Below are 19,378 nucleotides of genomic sequence, written 5' to 3' on the forward strand. Positions count from 1 at the left end.
GGAAGGCCGCGATGTCTGTGATGCAGAGACGCTAGGGCTATTTACAGACTTGGGGACAGATCTTCAGCCCTCAGAGGGCCCCTGGCAGCCGGATCCCCACCCTTCGTGGGATGGGCCGAAGCTGATGTGGCTCCTCGGAGGCGTCTCTGACCCCCCGCCTTGCTATTTATTGACGGATATTCCTGGCTCCGGAAGGTCAGCTCCCACAAGTGAGTCACGGAGGGATTTTTGCCTGCATCTCTGGCCGGTGCTGCTCCCAGCCGAGCACCCATAAATCTTCCTGCCCCCATTGATCAATAGCAGACACAACAAAACACAAGTTTAAAGTTCAACGTGGCCGCTGAGGGAAAGCACACTGTTCGCTGATTCCCCCGTTTCTTTTCAAGAAGGAAGAGCTGAGATAAATATCGAAAATCATTCCCCTGCTATTTTCAAATACCTAACCTTTCACTCTGTTTACCTTCAATAATTGCCTGAGTTGTGACTACTTTTAAAACCAGGTCCAAGTTAAATACTAAGTTACCTACTTGACTTTATTCAGTATAGATTTCCTTCTCCACCTCAAAAGAGCAGTATTTTGATTCAGACACACTTATGTCACATCATACGTATTGGCATGCACAGAAACCCCCCTGCTAATGCTAACCTAGAACAGAAATATTTGAACGTGTTCATTTCCAAAATATTTGTAAGCCTCTTGGTACTTGTATCACGTGTCTAGCGAATATCCTTCTACCCATCGAAATCAGTACATGATTTTGCACAGGATCACACATACATGAAAGATCTATAGCCAATGAAATCATTTAAAAGCTAGAGACAAAGTGACTAGAATTTAGTCTACCACCCTCATCTTGCAATTAAAGAAACTGGATCCTGTAGGGTAAACTCAAAATTTCCTTCCAGCACTGAAACTGTGACTTCATAATACGGCAGAGGCAGTTAGTGTCCTCCCTTACCCCTTCATCAGTCAAGGTTCCCACACCTGCCCACCGCTTTCCACAGCAAGCACCTGTGCCTCTCCACCTGCCAGAAGGAGAGCTCAGCCTATGCACCGGGTGGAGGAAGGTGCTGGGAGATAACTAACGCCTCCAGACCAGCTCTGTCAATAACACGAAGAGGTTAGATTATCAGCCAGCTTTGTGTCCCCAAGTGGGACAGCTCTAAGGTGTGCAGTACACCATATCCCAAATGTGGGAACCTGCCTGCCAACACACCCTGTGTTGGCTTCCCTGTCCTGCTTGGCACTCCAGTCTTGTCTCAGGTTGTGCTTCTGGGGCTTACACCCAAGTCCTACAACTATGGCAGTTTGGTTTTGATCGTAAAAGGGCAAATATATTAGATTATGTCATAGGAACCTAGAGGAAGAAGTGAACAGTTCTGTCTCAAACAGCGTGAGAGGTGTTCATCTGGTTGTTACAAGGGCCAAGTGTTCAGAATCTTCGTCTCAATTTACACTAGAGAGTTAATAAGAATTGAATAAGAATACATATCAATCAGGTTCAAAACTGATCTAACTAGCAATTTTGAGGTAAAACTAAAAAAGTAACCATATTTCCTCAAAAAACTAAAAGTAGCATTTGGGATATTTGATGTATGAGAGCAAAGCATAAGAATTCTGTAGGTCTCTTATTCGGTCCAAATAAACCTGGTCTAAATAAGCTCTTATTCAGTCTAATAAGCTACACTGGTTCACTGTATTTCGGCTTTACTTTAACCAAGACCCTTTTACGCTTACATTTCATTAAATTTATATTGAAGTCACCCTAGAAATACTTGCTGTAAAACTTTGCTTTTTTACTTTTTGTTCTTACTGAACTGCTATCTGATAACACTTTAGTTTCTATAACAATGCACGGTTCTTATTAAATAGGTTTTGTTGAGAATTTACAGGTTTTCAAAACAAAGGCTTTTCTCTCTCCCTTTGTTATATTGATGGATATGTAAAGACATGAAACGATGACTTAAAATTTGAGCCTTCACTCCACTGAGTCTGAGGTCACTAAAAAGATGAATTTAGGATGAAAAATGTGGTAATATGGTGTACTGGTGCAGCTTTCTGCCAAGGAAAGATAGTACATATCTTAAAAATAGTTATTCCTGCAGCCACACTGACAGAAAAAAAAAATCACTGTTTTCCAGGACAAACCAAGACAATAAGATTGCATGTGAGCAAGTGAATCACCTGAGATCACTCAGTAAGCCAAAGGTATGAGCGGGAATGGGCTGCAGGACCCTAATTCTAGATCATGCTGTCAAAACAATCTCACTGCCAGGCTGAGGTAGATTTACCCTAAATCCCATGAAGCCTTAATACATATGCATACAATATTTCCAGAGCCCTGGGTGGCCCTCTCATATGATCTCACATGGCCTTATGGTTTTGTGAAATTTGCAAAAGTGCAATTATTTTAACTGTAATTAATTAAAATCTATCCCCGAAAGAGGACCTCTCCAAATGTTATAAGCTTCAGATTCTACAAAATCTGAAGCCTTTCTTTTGCAGGGTCTGCATGAACATTCCCTGTGTTTCTCAACCAAATGCGTACCCTTACAACTCAAAAACCCACCAAGTGTTCTCTTCCCAGGGAGACTTTGTATTCAACATTAGCTTGGGCCTCACAGCACCTCTCTAAGTAACAACTTCATTAATCCATGGACTTCCAGAAAATATTTCACAAGGACTCTGAACCTTTATGAGAACCCTAGGAAGCTTTAGTGCATCAGTGAGCAGTTAACATCTGCAGGTTCCTACTGAGATCTAAGGTGACAATTAGTGGTAACAAGGATTATTATTATTTTTTTTTCTAACCAGGATCCTTTGCAGTGGGCTTTCATAGAAAACAAGCATATGCTGATGTTTTGAATTAAAAATATAGACATAAAGAATGTCCACACAGCATTCTCTTTCTTTGGTCCAAATAATTCCTACTACCTTTTGCCTCCAAAAGTGATTATGGGACTCATGGCAACACTGAATCCCTAAAGAAAATATTTCTTTATAAGAAACCATAACTTCTTGAATGCCATTATATTCTGGACTCCTAATCATGTTACTCTTTTTATTTGGGGTTTTTGTGAGCTCCTGAAGCTCATTCTTCATTCTTTACCACCAAACCCCAGCCAAAATACTAGCTGAAAAGAGATGAACCTTAACATAATGGCAGGACACCCTAGTGTTACCATCCTTCTAGGCTGTAGAGTAGACCTAGAGAGGAGCTGGCAATTCTCCCTTCTCTCCCACTCTTATTATTGTAACTGATGTTACTAGGTGTGCCTGAACTGGTTTCATTAACAATAATAATAGGTAACATTATTGAGGTCAGACTATATGCCAGACACTCCACTGAGCACTTTACATGCATTATCTCATTTAAGCAACCCAATCACTATAAAAGGTAGACATTCTTTAATGTCCACATTTTACAGATAAGGAAACTGAAACACAGCAAGGTTAAGTAATTCTCTGCTCAGAGTTCACAAGGCTAAAATCAAGGTGTTGGCCAGGCTGAGGTCTCCTCTTGAGGGTCTGGGAAAGAAATCCACTTCTAGAATCATTCTTGTAGTTGGCAGAATTCAACTCCTTGCCACTATAGGTCCAAGGTCCCTGTTCCTTGCTGGCTGTTAGCTTTGGGCCTCTCTTAGATTCTAGAGGCTAAGAACATTCCTTGCCACATGGCCTTCTTCGTCTTCAAGTTGGCAATGGTGTGTTTAATACCCCTTATACTTCAGATCTCTGACATCACCATCTCTGAGCCCAAGACCCAGATTTAAAGGGTGTGTGTGAATAGATCAGGCCCACCTAGATGGTCTCCCTTATCTTAACATCAGCTGATTTGGGGACCTGAGTTATATCTGTACAAGCAACATCTAAACAAGTGCTTTCACACACATCTAAACAAGTGCTTTACAGAATAACTGCAAAAGGGTATTTTAAACAATAAGGGCTAGAAGTTTTCAGAACCATCTTAAAATTCTACCTACCACAGGCATACAGCTCAGGTTAGGCCAGTCAGAGTTCTCTAAACAAGGAAGCATCTCTTTTCTCTGGGCTCACTAGCTGTATATACAACATATGCCTAGAGCTGCAAAATGGAGAGAATGTGCCTGCAAATGAAGCCAAAGTAGAGGAAAGAAAAAGCTGAAAGGGAGAGGTCGCTGATAACATTATTTGAATATCTGGAAACAGATATCTGCTAACTTGTATTACCATCTGTTACTTGCAACCAAAGACTTCTGACCAACACAACTAAGTCTTTCTTACTCCAAAGCCCAAGCTCTTAACTATGAAATTTTATATTTTTTATGTTAATAGATGCACAATATAAAAAGATGTAAACTGTGACATCAATAACAAAGTGTGTCTCGGGGGAGAAGTAAAAGTGTAGAGTTTTTGTATGTGGTTGAGATTAGGTTTTCATTAGTTTAAAACAGACTGTTAAAACTATAAGATGTTTTATGGAAGCCTCATGGTAATCACAAAGAAAATACCTATAGAAGCCACACAAAAGATAAAGGAATCAAATAACATCACTACAAAATTTAACAAAACACAAAGGAAGACAGCAAGAGAGGAAAAGAGAAACAAAAGAACTGTAAGACAGAAAGAAAGTGGCAATTTTAATTCCTTCCCTATCAATATTTACTTTAAACATAAACTGATTAAACTCCCCACGGAAAAGATATAGAATAGCTGAATGGATAAAATATAAGACCCAACTATATGCTAAATAAAAGAGTCACTTTAGGGGTACCTGGTTGGCTCAGTCCATTAAGCTTCCTACTCTTGATTTTGGCTCAGGTCATGATCTCATGGTTTGTGGGATCAAGCCCCCCACCAGGCTCTGCACTGAGAGTGTGGTGCCTGCTTGGGATTCTCTCATACTCTCTCTCTCTGCCCACCCCCATCCCACGGAGTATGCATTCTCTCTCTCTCTCTCTTTTTTGAGAGAGAGAGAGAGAGAGAGAGAGACTCACTTTAGATTTAAAGACACATAGACTGAAGATAAAGGGATAGAAAAAGCTCTTCCATACAAATGGTAAACAAAAGAGAGCAGACATGGCTATATTTATAACAGACAAAATATACTTTAAGTCAAAAATGATCACAAGAGATAAAGAAGGACATTATATAATGACAAAAGGATTAATTTACCAGGAAGATACAATAATTACATACATACCCAACATCAGAGCATTCAAATATATAAAGCAAACAATAATAGAACTGAAGAGAGAAACAGTGATACCGTAATAGTAGGAGACTATAATACCCCACTTTCAGCAGTGTATGAAACATTCAGAAAGAAAATCAGTAGGGAAATAGTCTTGAGCAACACTATACACCAAATGGACCTAATAGACATATACAGACTATTCTACCCAATGGCAGAAGAATACACATTTTTCTCAAGCACACACAGAACACTCTTCAAGATAGATCCCAGATTAGGCTACAGAACAAGACTAAACAAATTTAAGGTTGAAATCATACCACATATCTTTTCTGGCCATGACGGTATGAAGCTAAAGTCAGGAGGATAATTGGCAAATTCAGAAATATTGGAAATTACACATTTCCTGGAAAAAGAGGGATGGATACAAGAAGAAATCAAAGGGAAAATCAGAAAGTATCTTGAGACAAATAAAAATGAAAACCCCATACACAGAAGGTATTCCAACTTTCTACCCAGTTTCAACTAAGCCTCCTTCCCACTGCTTCATAATAACCAACAAACCTCATTCTTCTGATGCCCCCTTCCACAAGCAACCCTCAGGTCTTGTTCAAGGCAAAGTGCCATGTTTATTGTCATATTTATGTATTTCTTACCCATTCAACATGTATAGAATTGTGCTACCATCTTTGTTGAATGTCTATCCTTTTAAAAAAATGTCACTGATGGGAGGGCAAAAAAATGAAAACCCAGCATATCAAAATTTATGGGATATAGCAAAAGCAGTACCAAAAGGAAAGTTTATAGCAATAAATGTTTATACTTAAAAAAGAGAAAAATTTCAAATAAACAACCTAACTTTATACCTCAAGGAGCTAGAAAAAGGAAAACAGACTAATCCCAAAGTTAGCAGGAGGAAGTAAATAATAGAGATTAGAGTAGACATTAAATAGAGACTAGAAAAATAATAGAAAAAAATCAGTAAAATTAAGAGCTGGTATCTTCAAAAGGTGAACAAGATTAACAAACCTTTAGCTAAACTAAAGAAAAAAAAGACTCAAATAAATAAAATCAGAAACAAATAAGGAGTCATTATTACTAATGCCAGAGACATACAAAGGATAAAAAAAAAAACTGGTAAGAATAATTACATGCCAACAAAATGGGTAATCTAGAAGAAGGGGATAAATTTCTAGAAACATCTGGCTTACCAAGATTGAATCATGAAGAAATAGAAAATCTGAACAGGCAATCACTAGTAAAGAGATGGAATCAATAATCAAATATTTCCAACAAGAAAAGCCCAAGACGACATAGCTGCACAGGTAAATCTACCAAACCTTTAAAGAATAATTAACACCAACCATTTTCAAACCTTTCCAAAATATTAAAGAATAAGGAATATTCTAAACTCTCTTTACAAGGCCAGCATTATCCAGATACCAAAGCCATACCAGGATGTTGCAGAAAAAGAAAATTACAGTGCAATATCCCTGATGAACATATATGCAAAAATCCCCAATAAAATGCTAGTAAAACCAATTCAACAACATATTAAATGGGCCATACACAACAATCAAGTGAGATTTATGCTTGGGGTGCAAGGATAGTTCAAATATGCAGAGAAATAAATGTGATATACCACAGTAACAAAATGAAGGATAAAAAGTATATTATTATCTCAAAAGGTACAGAAAGAGCATCCAACTAAATTCAATATCTATTCATGATCAAAACTCAACAAATTAAGTATAGAAGGAATGTACTTCAACATAATAAAGACCATATATGACCAAGCTCACAGCCAACATTGTACTTACCAGTAAAAATCTGAAAACTATTCATCTAAGATCAGGAACAATATAAGGATGCCCTCTCTTTCCAATTATAGTATTGGAAGTCCTAGCCAGAGAAATTATTTAAGAAAAACAGGTAAAAGTTATCCAAAATGGAAAGGAAAAAGTAAAATTATCTCTGTTTGTAGATGATACAATCTTATATGCAGAAGACCTGAAAGTTTCCAACACACACACAAAAATTCTTAGAACTAAGAGACAAATTCAGTAAAGTTGCAGGTTACAAATCAACATACAAAAAATCAGTTGTGTTTCTATATACTAACAACAAACTACCTGAAAAGGAAATTGTAAAGCAATCCCATTTACAATCACATCAAAAAGACTTAAATACTTAGAAATGAACTTAACCAAGATTATGAAAGACTTGTACACTAAAACCAACAAAACACTGATGAAAGAAATTAAAGAAGACACAAATATATGAAAATATATCTGTGTTCATATAAGACTTAATATTGTAAAAATTTCCATATTACCCAAAGAAATCTACATTTTCAATGCTATCTGCATCAAAATCCCAAAGATATTTTTTAAGTTTTTATTTAAGTTCCAGTTAACCTACAATGTAATATTAGTTTCAGTTGTACAATATAGTGATTCAACACTTACATACAACACCTGGGCTCATCACAAGGGCACTTCTTATTCCCTATCACCTATTTAACCCATCCCCTTACCCATATCCATTCTGGTAACCATCAGTTTGTTCTCTATAGTTAAGAGTCTCTTTCTTGGTTTGCCTCTCTCTCTCTCTCTCTCTCTCTCTCTCTCTCTCTGCCTTTGCTCATTTTTTTTCTTAAATGCCACATGAGTGAAATCATATGGTATTTGTCTTTCTCCTGCTGACCAAAGGTGCTTCTCAAGAAAAAAAAAATAGGAAATTTATTCCAAACCATAAAAGTCATATAAAATAGCCAAAGTCATCTTGAGAAAGAGAAGTAAAACAAGGGCATCACACAGGCATCAGATATCCTGATTTTAAAATATATTATAAACCTACAGTACTTAAAACAGTATAGTATAAAGGCAGACATATAGACCAGAGGAAGAGAATAGAAAATTCAGAAATAAACCCATGCATAAATGGTCTACTGATTTCTGATAAGACTACCAAGAATACACAATGGAGAAAGGATAGTCTCCCTTCCTTGGTGTTGGGAAAACTAGATACACACATGCAAAAGAATGAAATGAGATTCTTAACTTACACCATACATACATAAAGACCAACTCAAAAAGGATTAAAGACAAACATAACACCTGAAACCGTAAAATTTCTAGAAGAACACGCAGGAGAAAAACTTCTTGACATTGGTCTTTGCAATGACATTTTGGTTATGACACCAAATTCACAGGCAACAAAGACAAAAATAGACAAAAAAATCACAGACAACAAAGACAAAAAGTGGCACTACATCAAACTGAAAATCTTCTGCACAGAAAAGGAAACAGCAGAGTGAAAAGTCAATCCACAGAATGGGGAAAAAATTTGCAAACCATATATCTGATAAGGTGTTAATATCAAAATATATAACATATATTGAGTTATATATATATGTATATAATATACATTGAGTTGTAGGCACAACTCAATACCAAAATCACAAATAACCTGCTTTTAAAATGGGCAGTAGGTCTGAACAGACATGTCTCCAAAGAAGGCATACAAATGGCCAACAGATAAGTTAAAAGATGCCTAACATACTAATCATTAGGAAACGTAAATCAAAACCACAATGAACTATCCCTCATACCTGTTAGGGTCAAAGAGACAGGAGATAATAATTATTGGTAATGATATGGAGAAATTAGAACCCTTGTGTATTATTGGTGGGAATGTAAAATGGTGCAGCTTCTATGGAAAATAGTATGGAGGTTCCTCAAAAATTTAATAATAGAACTATTATATCATCCAGCAATACACTTTTGGGTATAACCCAATAGATTTGAAATCAGGATCTCAAAGAGATATCTGCACTCAGTGTTTATTTCAGCATTATTCACAATACCCAAGATAAGGAAACAACTCAAATATCCATTAATAGATGAGTGGATTAAGAAAAAATGTGCCTAAATACAATGAGATATTATTCAACCTTTAAGAAGAAGGAAATCCTGCCATATGCAACAACATGGCTGAAACCAGAGGACACTGTTAAAATTAAATACAAAATGGAGAGGGGACTTGAAAATTCCCTGAGCAGAAAAAACATTTAAGCTATATAAATGAAATTTAATTTAGCTTATTCTGCAAAACAAGCTGAAATTTACCATGGGTTGATTCTTATAAATGCCTCTAATAAAAGAAACAAGTCATTTTCCTAAAAATTGTGTAAGATAATCACTTGTAACCCATTCCCTGCCTTCTAGAAACCCTCAATGCAATAACAAATCATTGTAAAGGTTAAACAACTTCCTCATTTTCACTTTATAAACTGTCATGTAATGTCATGCCCCTGAGCTTCACATCAGTCTTTGAATTTAAAGGCTTCCAGTTCAAGAACTGTTCTTATATCTACAATAAACTCTTACTAAGTACCACTTATTGATTCAGTGGTTTTAATATTGCTATTTCTGGATTGTTGACAACATTATGCTAAATGAAATAAGCCAATCACAGAAGGACAAATACTGCATGATTCCACTTATATGAGATATCTAAAATAGCTAAAATAATAGCAGAGAATAGATTGGTTGCCAGAGGCTGGGAGCTGGGGGATATGAAGAGTGTCGTTTAATGGCATAAAGTTTCAGTTATGCAAGATCAATAAGTTTTAGAAATCTCCCATAAAACAATGCCAATAGTTAACAATATTATACTGTATACCTAAAAAGGTGTCGAGGTCACTCCCATGTTTTTGTCACACAAACACAAAAAAGTGTTCCTACCACAGAAAAAAGGGGGGACACAAGGGAATTTTTGGAGGTGATGGATATGCCTATTACCTTGACTGTGTAATGGTTTCATGGGTGTATGTAGTATGTCCAAACTCCAAATTGTAATTATTAAACATGTATGGTTTTTAAATATCAATTATACTTCAATAAAGGTGGTTTTTAAAAAAATTGCTTATGGAGTATTTTCCCCACTGACTTCCATAATAAATCCTGAGGTGCATCTATGAATATAAATGCAGTAGAAAAGGGTGACACTGACAGAGCTTAAAGAATGTTTATTCTTCTTAAGCAGTGTCCTATCTTCAGAGATTCTTATTTCATTGCTCTGCAGTCCAAGCATCAGGATTTTTAGAAACTCCCAGGTGATTGCAAAGTGCAGCCATGGTTGAAATCATCTGATGCACAATAGTGCTTTTCGAACATAAATAAACATATACATCCCCTGGGGATCTTGTTAAAATGCAGATTCTGATTCAGGAGGTCCAAGGTGGAGCCCAGGAGTATACATTTCTAAAATGCTTCAAGGGATGATGGAGATGCTGGTCTGTGCCTCACTCTTGGACCAACAAGTCTGTCGTATGTAGCAATGTTTAAGGGTGGCATTAATTGAATCAGAAAAACAAAAAGGGCAATTTGGATACAAAAAACATGGCACCTATACAAAACATAAAGAGTGCTTCTTCAGCTTTGGCTACTGTGGGGTCACCTTGCAGGGAAATCCTTGAGTGGGACTCCATCTTCCTTGTTCTGTTTCCATAAACTCATCAAGTAACCAGAATATCATTGATCTATTGTAGTGATCTAAACCAATCATTGTTGAGATGGGGAGAGAACAGTTTCCCTTTATGAGTCGAGACAATCTGGAGTGGGAAGGATGAATTCATCTTCTTTCTGTATTGCCCCAGTCTGTGACAAGCTGTAAACAACAGGGGAACTCATTTGGCATATTTTCCCTGCAGCCATTTGTCAGGTGTCATAATTCTATGAAAAAAAAGCCCTTGGGAAATTATAATAAATGTATTCCTTACTATTGAATTTCTATTTATGCTGATATTTCTTAAGAGTCTCAGATTTTATCTGTATGGCAACATTATTTTAATAGTAATATCATTAAACTTTATGGAGAATTCTTCTTTGATACACAAACACAAAGTATTTTTGGTAAAATAAAACAAGTACAATATTTCAGGATTTCCATCTCCCATAAATATTTGTACCTAGAAATAACCAGAAAAGACATATTTTTCACAGTTACAACACTATTAAAATTTTTTACTTCTATTTGTTCACATCATAGAAATATGAGTGCTGGTTTTCATTTCCATATTAGTAAATAGAAGATGCATAAATGAAAGGACTTAAATGTGACCTCAGGGTTTTTTCTTTTTCTTAGACCATGGTTCCCAAACTTTTTTGTTCCAGGACTCCTTTCATCCTTAAAAATTATTGAGTACACAAATTGCTTTTGTTTGTGTCCATCCTATTGATATTTACTCATTTAGAAACTAAAACTGAGAAAATTTTTATACGTTTAACTCATTTTAAAATAATAATAATAGTATATGTATTACATTTCACTATAAATAATGTATCTTTAGGAAAAGTAAGTAAATTTTCCAAAATAAAAAATATGTAGTAAAAAAGAATATCATTTTTTTTTTACATTTTAAAAAATCTCTTTGAGTCTGTCTTCCTCGAAGACAGAGATTCCCATATCTGCATCAGCATTCAATTTATTTTGATATAAAGAAAATATAGCATCTCAAGATCTATAATCTGTAAAGGAAAGGGTATTTTAACGTTCAGATAATTGTGGATATCCTTCTTTGATACTACACCAACACTCAACAAGTGGTCATTTCTGAAAGGTTAATTACAATATGGAATCAGAAGCCATATCGATAAACTTTTATTCTGTGTTACATTAAAATCTACTTGTCTAGCTTGCTCTTTCAATGGATCTTTTACCCATGCATGATCTTATGACATTTGGAGCATGTTGATTCACTACGTTATGGAGATCTTCCAAATGTTGACATATTTCATTATACCATATCAAAAAATACATCCATTAGTATCACCGCCAATTTGATCAGCAAGGTTTTCACATACTGGAAAGCAATCAAGCTCATAGTAGCTGATTCAAAATTCAATTTTCTCTTGAAAACTCAAACTTTATCATTAAAAACAAATACTGTCAGTTGTTTTCCTTGTAGTGACAGAAATAAATCATACATTTTTAAAAAAGATGTCAGCTACTTTCTGCCCATGGATACCACCGAGTAAGCATCATGAAAGTCTCCCTCCCACCGCCGTCATGTCTAAGTCAGAGTCTCCCAAAGAGCCTGAACAGCTGCGGAAGCTTTTCATCCGAGGTTTGAGCTTTGAAACAACCAATGAGAGTCTGAGGAGCCGTTTAGAGCAACGGGGAATGCTTACAGACTGTGTGGTAATGAGAGATCCAAACACCAAGCGCTCCAGAGGCTTTGGGTTTGTCACCTATGCCACTGTGGAAGAGGTGGATGCAGCCGTGAATGCAAGGCCACACAAGGTGGATTGAAGAGTTGTAGAACCAAAGAGGGCTGTCTCAAGAGAAGATTCTCAAAGACCTGGTGCCCACTTAACTGTGAAAAAGATTTTTGTCAGTGGCATTAAAGAAGACACTGAAGAACATCATCTAAGAGATTATTTTGAACAGTATGGGAAAATTGAAGTGATTGAAACCATGACAGACCGAGGCAATGGCAAAAAGAGAGGCTTTGCCTTTGTAACATTTGATGACCATGACTCTGTAGACAAGATTGTCATTCAAAAATACCATACTGTGAATGGCCACAACTGTGAAGTAAGGGAAGCTTTATCTAAGCAAGAGATGGCTAGTGCCTCTTCCAGCCAAAGAGGTCAAAGTGGTCCTTGGAACTTCGGTGATGGTCCCGGAGGTGGTTTTGGTGGGAATGACAACTTTGGCCATGAAGGAAACTTCAGTGGACGAGGTGGCCTTGGTGGCAGTCAAGGTGGTGATGGGTATGGTGGCAGTGGGGATGGTTATAAAGAATTTGGTAATGATGGAGGCAATTTTGGAGGTGGTGGAAGCTATAATGATTTTGGCAATTACAACAATCAGTCTTCAAATTTTGGACCCATGAAAGGAGGAAATTTTGGAGGCAGAAGCTCTGGCCTCTATGGTGGTGGAGGTCAATATTTTGCCAAACCACGAAACCAAGGTGGCTATGGCAGTTCCAGCAGCAGCAGTAGCTTTGGCAGTGGCAGAAGATTTTTAATTACTGCCAGGAAACAAAGATTAGCAGGAAAGAAGAGCCAGAGAAGTGACAGGGAAGCTACAGGTTACAACAGATCTGTGAACTCAGCCAAGCACAGTGCTGCCAGGGCCTAGCTGCTACAAAGAAGACATGTTTTAGACAATACTCATGTGTATGGGCAAAAAACTCAAGGACTGTATTTGTGACTAATTGTATAACAGGTTATTTTAGTTTTTGTTCTGTGGAAAGTGTAAAGCACTCCAACAAAAGGTTTTAATTTAGATTTTTTTTTTGCACCCATGCTGTTGATTGCTAAATGTAATAGTCTGATCATGACACTGAATAAATGTGTCTTTTTTTAAATGTGCTGTGTAAAGTTAGTCTCCTCTGAAGCCATCTTGGTAAACTACCCCAACAGTGTGAAGTTAGATCCTTCAGGGTGGTGCCAGGTTCCATTTGAAATATATGTGCAACCTGCTTGGGCACAGAAGCCATTGTCTCCATAAACATTGGTGTGGTTGAACTGACAGTTAATGTGTTGTGACCTGGAGGTCACCATTAAAAGGGTCACCCAAGCAAAGTCCTGGAGTTTATTTGGTTATTAATATGATTGTTGGCACATCCTATGCAATATATCTAAATTGAATTATGGTATCAGATAAAATTATAGATGGGATTAAAGCTTGTGTATCATCCATTATCATGTGTAATCAATAGATGATTTAATATTCTCTTGAAAAAAAAAAGATGCCAGCTAAATATTCATGTCTCAATACAAATTGTCAGTCATTCTTTCAAGTGAAAAGGAAACTTTTCCTGGTATTCCAAGAAAAACATGGCTTGTTTACCTACAACTCAAACAAATCTAGAAATACTTTTCCTCAAGATAACCATCCTACTTCACATGCAGTAGAAATGTTTTGTGCACAATTACCATTTATCTACCTATATTACTAAAAATAATGTGCTCAATAGCCAAGACTCAATAACTTTAATAATTTTTACTGCTCCATTGAGGACATTACTAAGTAAAACTAGCTTTTGTTTGTCTGCTTTTAGGGGTTTGTTTAATTATTTATCTGAGTATAGTTGACACATAATGTTACCTTAGTTTCTGCTGTACAACTTAGTGATTTGACAAGTTTAGACATCATGGTATGTTCACCACAGTATAGATACCATGTGTCCCATTACATCACTATTACAATATCATTGACTGTATTCCCTGTATGGTGCTTTTTATTCCCATGACTTATTCATTTCATAGAAAGTCTATATCTCCATCTCCCCATCCCCCCCATTTTGTCCAATCTCCAACTCCCTCCCCTCTGGGAACCATCAGTTTGGTCTCTGTATTTATAGGCCTAATTCTGCTTTCTGTTTATTTATTCATTTTTTTTTTAGATTCCACTTATGAGTAGAATCATATGGTATTTGTCGTTCTCAGTCTGACTTATTTCACTTAGCATAATACATAGTACTGAAAGTCCTAGCCACAGTAATCAGACAAGAAAAGGAAATAAGAGGGGTGCCTGGGTGGCGCAGTCAGTTAAGCGTCCGACTTCAGCCAGGTCACGATCTCGCGGTCCGTGAGTTCGAGCCCCGCGTCAGGCTCTGGGCTGATGGCTCGGAGCCTGGAGCCTGTTTCCGATTCTGTGTCTCCCTCTCTCTCTGCCCCTCCCCCGTTCATGCTCTGTCTCTCTCTGTCCCCAAAATAAATAAAAAACGTTGAAAAAAAATTAAAAAAAAAAAAAAGAAAAGGAAATAAGAGGCATCCATATTGGTAAAGAAGTTAAACTGTCACTATATGCAGATAATATGATACTATATACAGAAAATCCTAAAGACTCTACCAAAAACTACTAGAAGTAATGATGAATTCGGTAAAATGGCAGGATACAAATTAATACCCAGAAATCAGTAGCATTTCTATACTCTAATAATGAAGTAGCAGAAAGAGAAATTTAAAAAACCACATCATTTACAATTGTACCAAAAAGAATAAAATATCTAGGAATAAACTGAGCCAAAAAGGTGAAAGACCTGTACTACAAAAATGATAAAACACTGATGAAAGAATTTGAAGATGACAGAAACCAACTGGAAAGATATCCCATGCTCATGTATTAGAAGAGTTAATATTGTTAAAACGTCCTTATAACAATATAAGCAACAAACGTTGCTTATAAAGCAACCTACAGATTCAATGCAATCCCTATCAAAATACTAACAGTATTTTTCAGACAATTAGAAAAAATAATCCTAAAATTTGTATGGAACCACAAAAGACCCTGAATACCAAAGCAATCCTGAAAAGAACAAAGCAGGATATATCACAATCACAGATTTCAAGATATACTACAAAGCTGTGGTAATCAAAACGGTAGGGTATTTGCACAAAAATAGACACATAGATCAATAGAATAGACTAGAGATCCCAGAAATAAACCCATGATTATATAGTCAATTGATCTATGACAAAGAAGGCAAAAATATACAATGGGGAAAAGACAGTCTTTTTAACAAATGGTTTTGGGAAAATGGGACAGCTACATGTAAAAGAGTGAAACTGAACCACTTTCTAATACCATACAGAAAAACAGACTCAAAATGGATTAAGGTCCTAAACATGAGACCTGAAACCATAAAAACCCTAGAAATTACAGGCAGTCATTTCCGTGACATCAGCCATAGCAACATTTTTCTAGATATGTCTCCTTTGACAAGGGAAACAAAAGCAAAAATCAACTATTGGGACTACATCAAACTAAAAACCTTCTTTGCAACAAAACAAACCATTAATAATAATAAAAAAAGACAACCTACTGAATGTGGTAAGATATTTGCAAATGATATTTCCAAAAAAGGGTTACTATCCAAAATAGATAAATAACTTCTAACTCAATACAAAACAACAACAACAACAACAACAACTCCTATTAGATAATGGGCAGAATACCTGAACAGACATTTTTCCAAAAAAGGCATCCAGATAGGCAACAGACACATGAAAAGATGCTCAACATCATTCATCATTAGGGAAATGCAAATCAAAATTACAATGAGGTATCAGGGGTTTTTTATTTGTTTTTACTGAAAGTGTGTGGCAGTGAAGAATACAATGATGACTAGTACACTTTGGAGCCACTCTCCTGACTTGTGCTAAGGCACCAGAAATTGTACCCACCATTGATTTTGTACTGTCATTACTTGACCACAGGAAGTATTTATTTAATTCTTGAAACTAAAACTGTCTTCTGCAATAGTGCTTTGTGGAACACATTTATAACGAGTTGTGTTAAATGCCTCTTTAGTCCTTTCCTACTTCTAGACCTATGAAAGAGTTGTATTATCCTTCAAATTGACATATATTTAGGGGGTAGAAAAATTTTACCAATTTTCATTAGGCTTCAGTGTTCTTTCCTATAATTTACTAATCAAGTTTTGACTTCTGTCTGTAGTACCTAACACAATTACTGAAGCAGAGTATGTGTTTTGAAAATGTATGTTTCTTTATGCTTTATTATTTTTAAAAGAGGGTTTGAGGCTTACAAAACACATACATGACAAATGTATTTTTAAAAATCTGATCAAAGAAAAAAGTGCAGCATGAACAATTATTAAAAGTGGGTTGAAAAGTTGATTCAGAGTGAGATAAAATCTCACTCAGTTAGAAAAGCCACATTATGAACTTAGGTTTCATAAGAATTGGGCAGAAGAGGGGCACCTGGGTGGCTCAGTTAAGCGTCAGATTCTTAGCTTCAGCTCAGGTCATGATCTCAATATATGAGATCAAGTCCCATGTGCTGACAGCATGGAGCCTGCTTTGGATTCTCTCTCTCCCTCTCTCTCTGCCACTCCCCTGATCATGCGCATGTGCTCTCTCTCATTCTCAAAATAAATAAATAAACTTAAAAAAAAAAAAGAATTGGGAAGGAGAGAATTCAGGGACATAGAAAGTGATCCCCATCCACACTGAGAGGTGGGTTGAGATAGTTTAATAAATAGATGTAGATTTAATTTTTGGCTAGTAAAATATTACTTCTCTATAATTTTATTATTTCACATATAATTCTAATAAAATCCACTTTCTTAACTTTTTAATTTTTTAATTTTTATTTATTGTTGAGAGAGAGAGAGAGAAACAGAGATAGAGAGTGAGCAGGAGAAGAGCAGAGAGAGAGGGAGACACAGAATCTGAAGCAGCTTCCAAGCTCCAAGCTGTCAGCAAAGAGCTCAACGCGGGGCTTGAACTCACAAACCATGAGATCATGACTTGAGCTGAAGTCAGATGCTTAACCAACTAAGTCACCCAGGTACCCCTAAAATCTACTTTTTTTTTAAAAAAATCTACTTCTGATTGTAGCTGAGAGAATTCAAGTTGTTAAAGAAGTATCCAAACAATTATCTGTCTCATTTATTGAGCAAATTAAAAATCGCCTCACCATAAAAACTCCAGAATCACAACAGCAGCACATGCCAATCACTCTGAAAGGATTAAAGCCTGTAAAGAGCCCAAATGTATTTATTAATCTATTCATTTATTCAAAAAATATGCATTCAGTATCCTGTATGTGTAAAATCACTGTGTATAAGGTATAAGCACCTAGATAAGACCTTCATATTTCCTTGGAGTCAGGTATCCAGTTGATATAACTCACACAGATAATTTTTTTCTAAGAACATAAATAATAATACTTAAGAAGTAGCTAAAGGCAGTCAACTTTGCACCATTCTGGCATCATCTTTGACCATTGTTTACAGGGCCTGGATCAGAGCTTATATTAAGTGGATGTGCCAATTTAGGTTTGTGTCTACACAGCACAAGGTGAAGTGGAGACTTAAAACATAAATGAATTTGAACTGGATTTGGGGGATAAATGAGTTATATGTGGTGGGAAAGAAGAAGAATATTATATGCTACAGCAAAAACGTTATTACTGATGTAATCTTTATTGGAACTTTCAAAACTTTTTCTCCTGATTATTTCATTACATCAAGTAATTATTCTCATGTCTTTGGAAATTCAGATTTACTCTATCTAATCACAGTGACTCAATTCAAGCTGCTCTCCACAAAATATAGATGAAAGATAGATGATAGGTGATAGATCGAGGGATAGATGGTACAGAGATATTTTTTCCATTCTTTTCCTTTCACTCTAAATTCTATCTGTTCTCCAAAGTACAGTTCAAATTTCATGTTATACATGAAACATTCTCCAACATCCTATATCGCCTGGCATTCTTATACCTCTCAATTCTTAAAGTACATGTAATATGTACATGATTGATTGAAAGAAATTATTCATGAACTTTTGCTCTCAACTATTTTGTCATTCTATGATGTCAGATAAATGCACACTGATAATGTGCCTCAAAATGCTAAATTCTAGCTACTCAGTCCCTGACATAATACTAGATACCAACGTGATAGGGGCCCAATAAATACTTGTAGAATGTAATGGAATTTCACTGATCTGTGAAAAAAAAAGACACACCATTTAGCAATGATGAGACATTTCTGTTAATATCAAGAGTTAGCAGTCACCAAAGTGATCCTTAGAACCTCTGATCATTGAAACTCTTCTCCCAGCAGACTCTATGGGAATCCTTAAAAGGATGGCTTTCTCAAAATATTCTATGTGGACCTTCATAGTTTTTACTTTGTATTCTTATTAAGCAGACCGACTAGGCTTTCTTGTCCCATGAATGTCCTGTGTTTCATTTTGCACAGTGTGGCATAACTGGGCAGATGATTGTGAGTAAAAAATAATTTTATTTCCCATTATTTGGTTTGGGTAGCTAAGGAACTCATACAAGAACATTATTATCATCCTTACTTACAGAGCTCTTTCCAGTTTATAGTTTCAGAAGTAAATAAATAAAGATATGCCATTATTGTTATAGCATGTTTGGCAAGTTTTGTTTCCATGGATCTTAACATGATTTTGAGTTGCTTCTTTTATAACTAAAAGAATAACAATGTATATAGTGCCAGAAAACCAGTTATTTTATTAAGTCAATGAAGGAGCCAGTTCATGTCATGAAAATCAGTACAGCATCTTGCTCACACAGGCAGGTGTCCAGATGGATTTAGTTTGGCCATGGAAAATGTGTTAGGTAGGTGCACATCATCAGAGTGACCAAAATCATCATGCCTTAACTGTGCCAGCCTATTGCTTCTT

General features: G+C 36.2%; 1 protein-coding gene and 1 pseudogene across 1 annotated transcript in view; one reads left to right on the top strand and one right to left on the bottom strand.

Annotated features, from left to right (window-relative positions):
• Positions 1-19,378, bottom strand: part of UBE3D (ubiquitin protein ligase E3D) — a 240,077-nt gene that overhangs the window by 11,922 nt on the left and 208,777 nt on the right. The window lies entirely within an intron of this gene.
• LOC112862171 (heterogeneous nuclear ribonucleoprotein A1-like) lies at positions 12,239-13,554 on the top strand (annotated as a pseudogene).

This window comes from Puma concolor, chromosome B2, assembly GCF_028749965.1.
Source record: "Puma concolor isolate L17-30 chromosome B2, mPumCon1.1.hap2, whole genome shotgun sequence".
Lineage (NCBI taxonomy): Eukaryota > Metazoa > Chordata > Mammalia > Carnivora > Felidae > Puma > Puma concolor.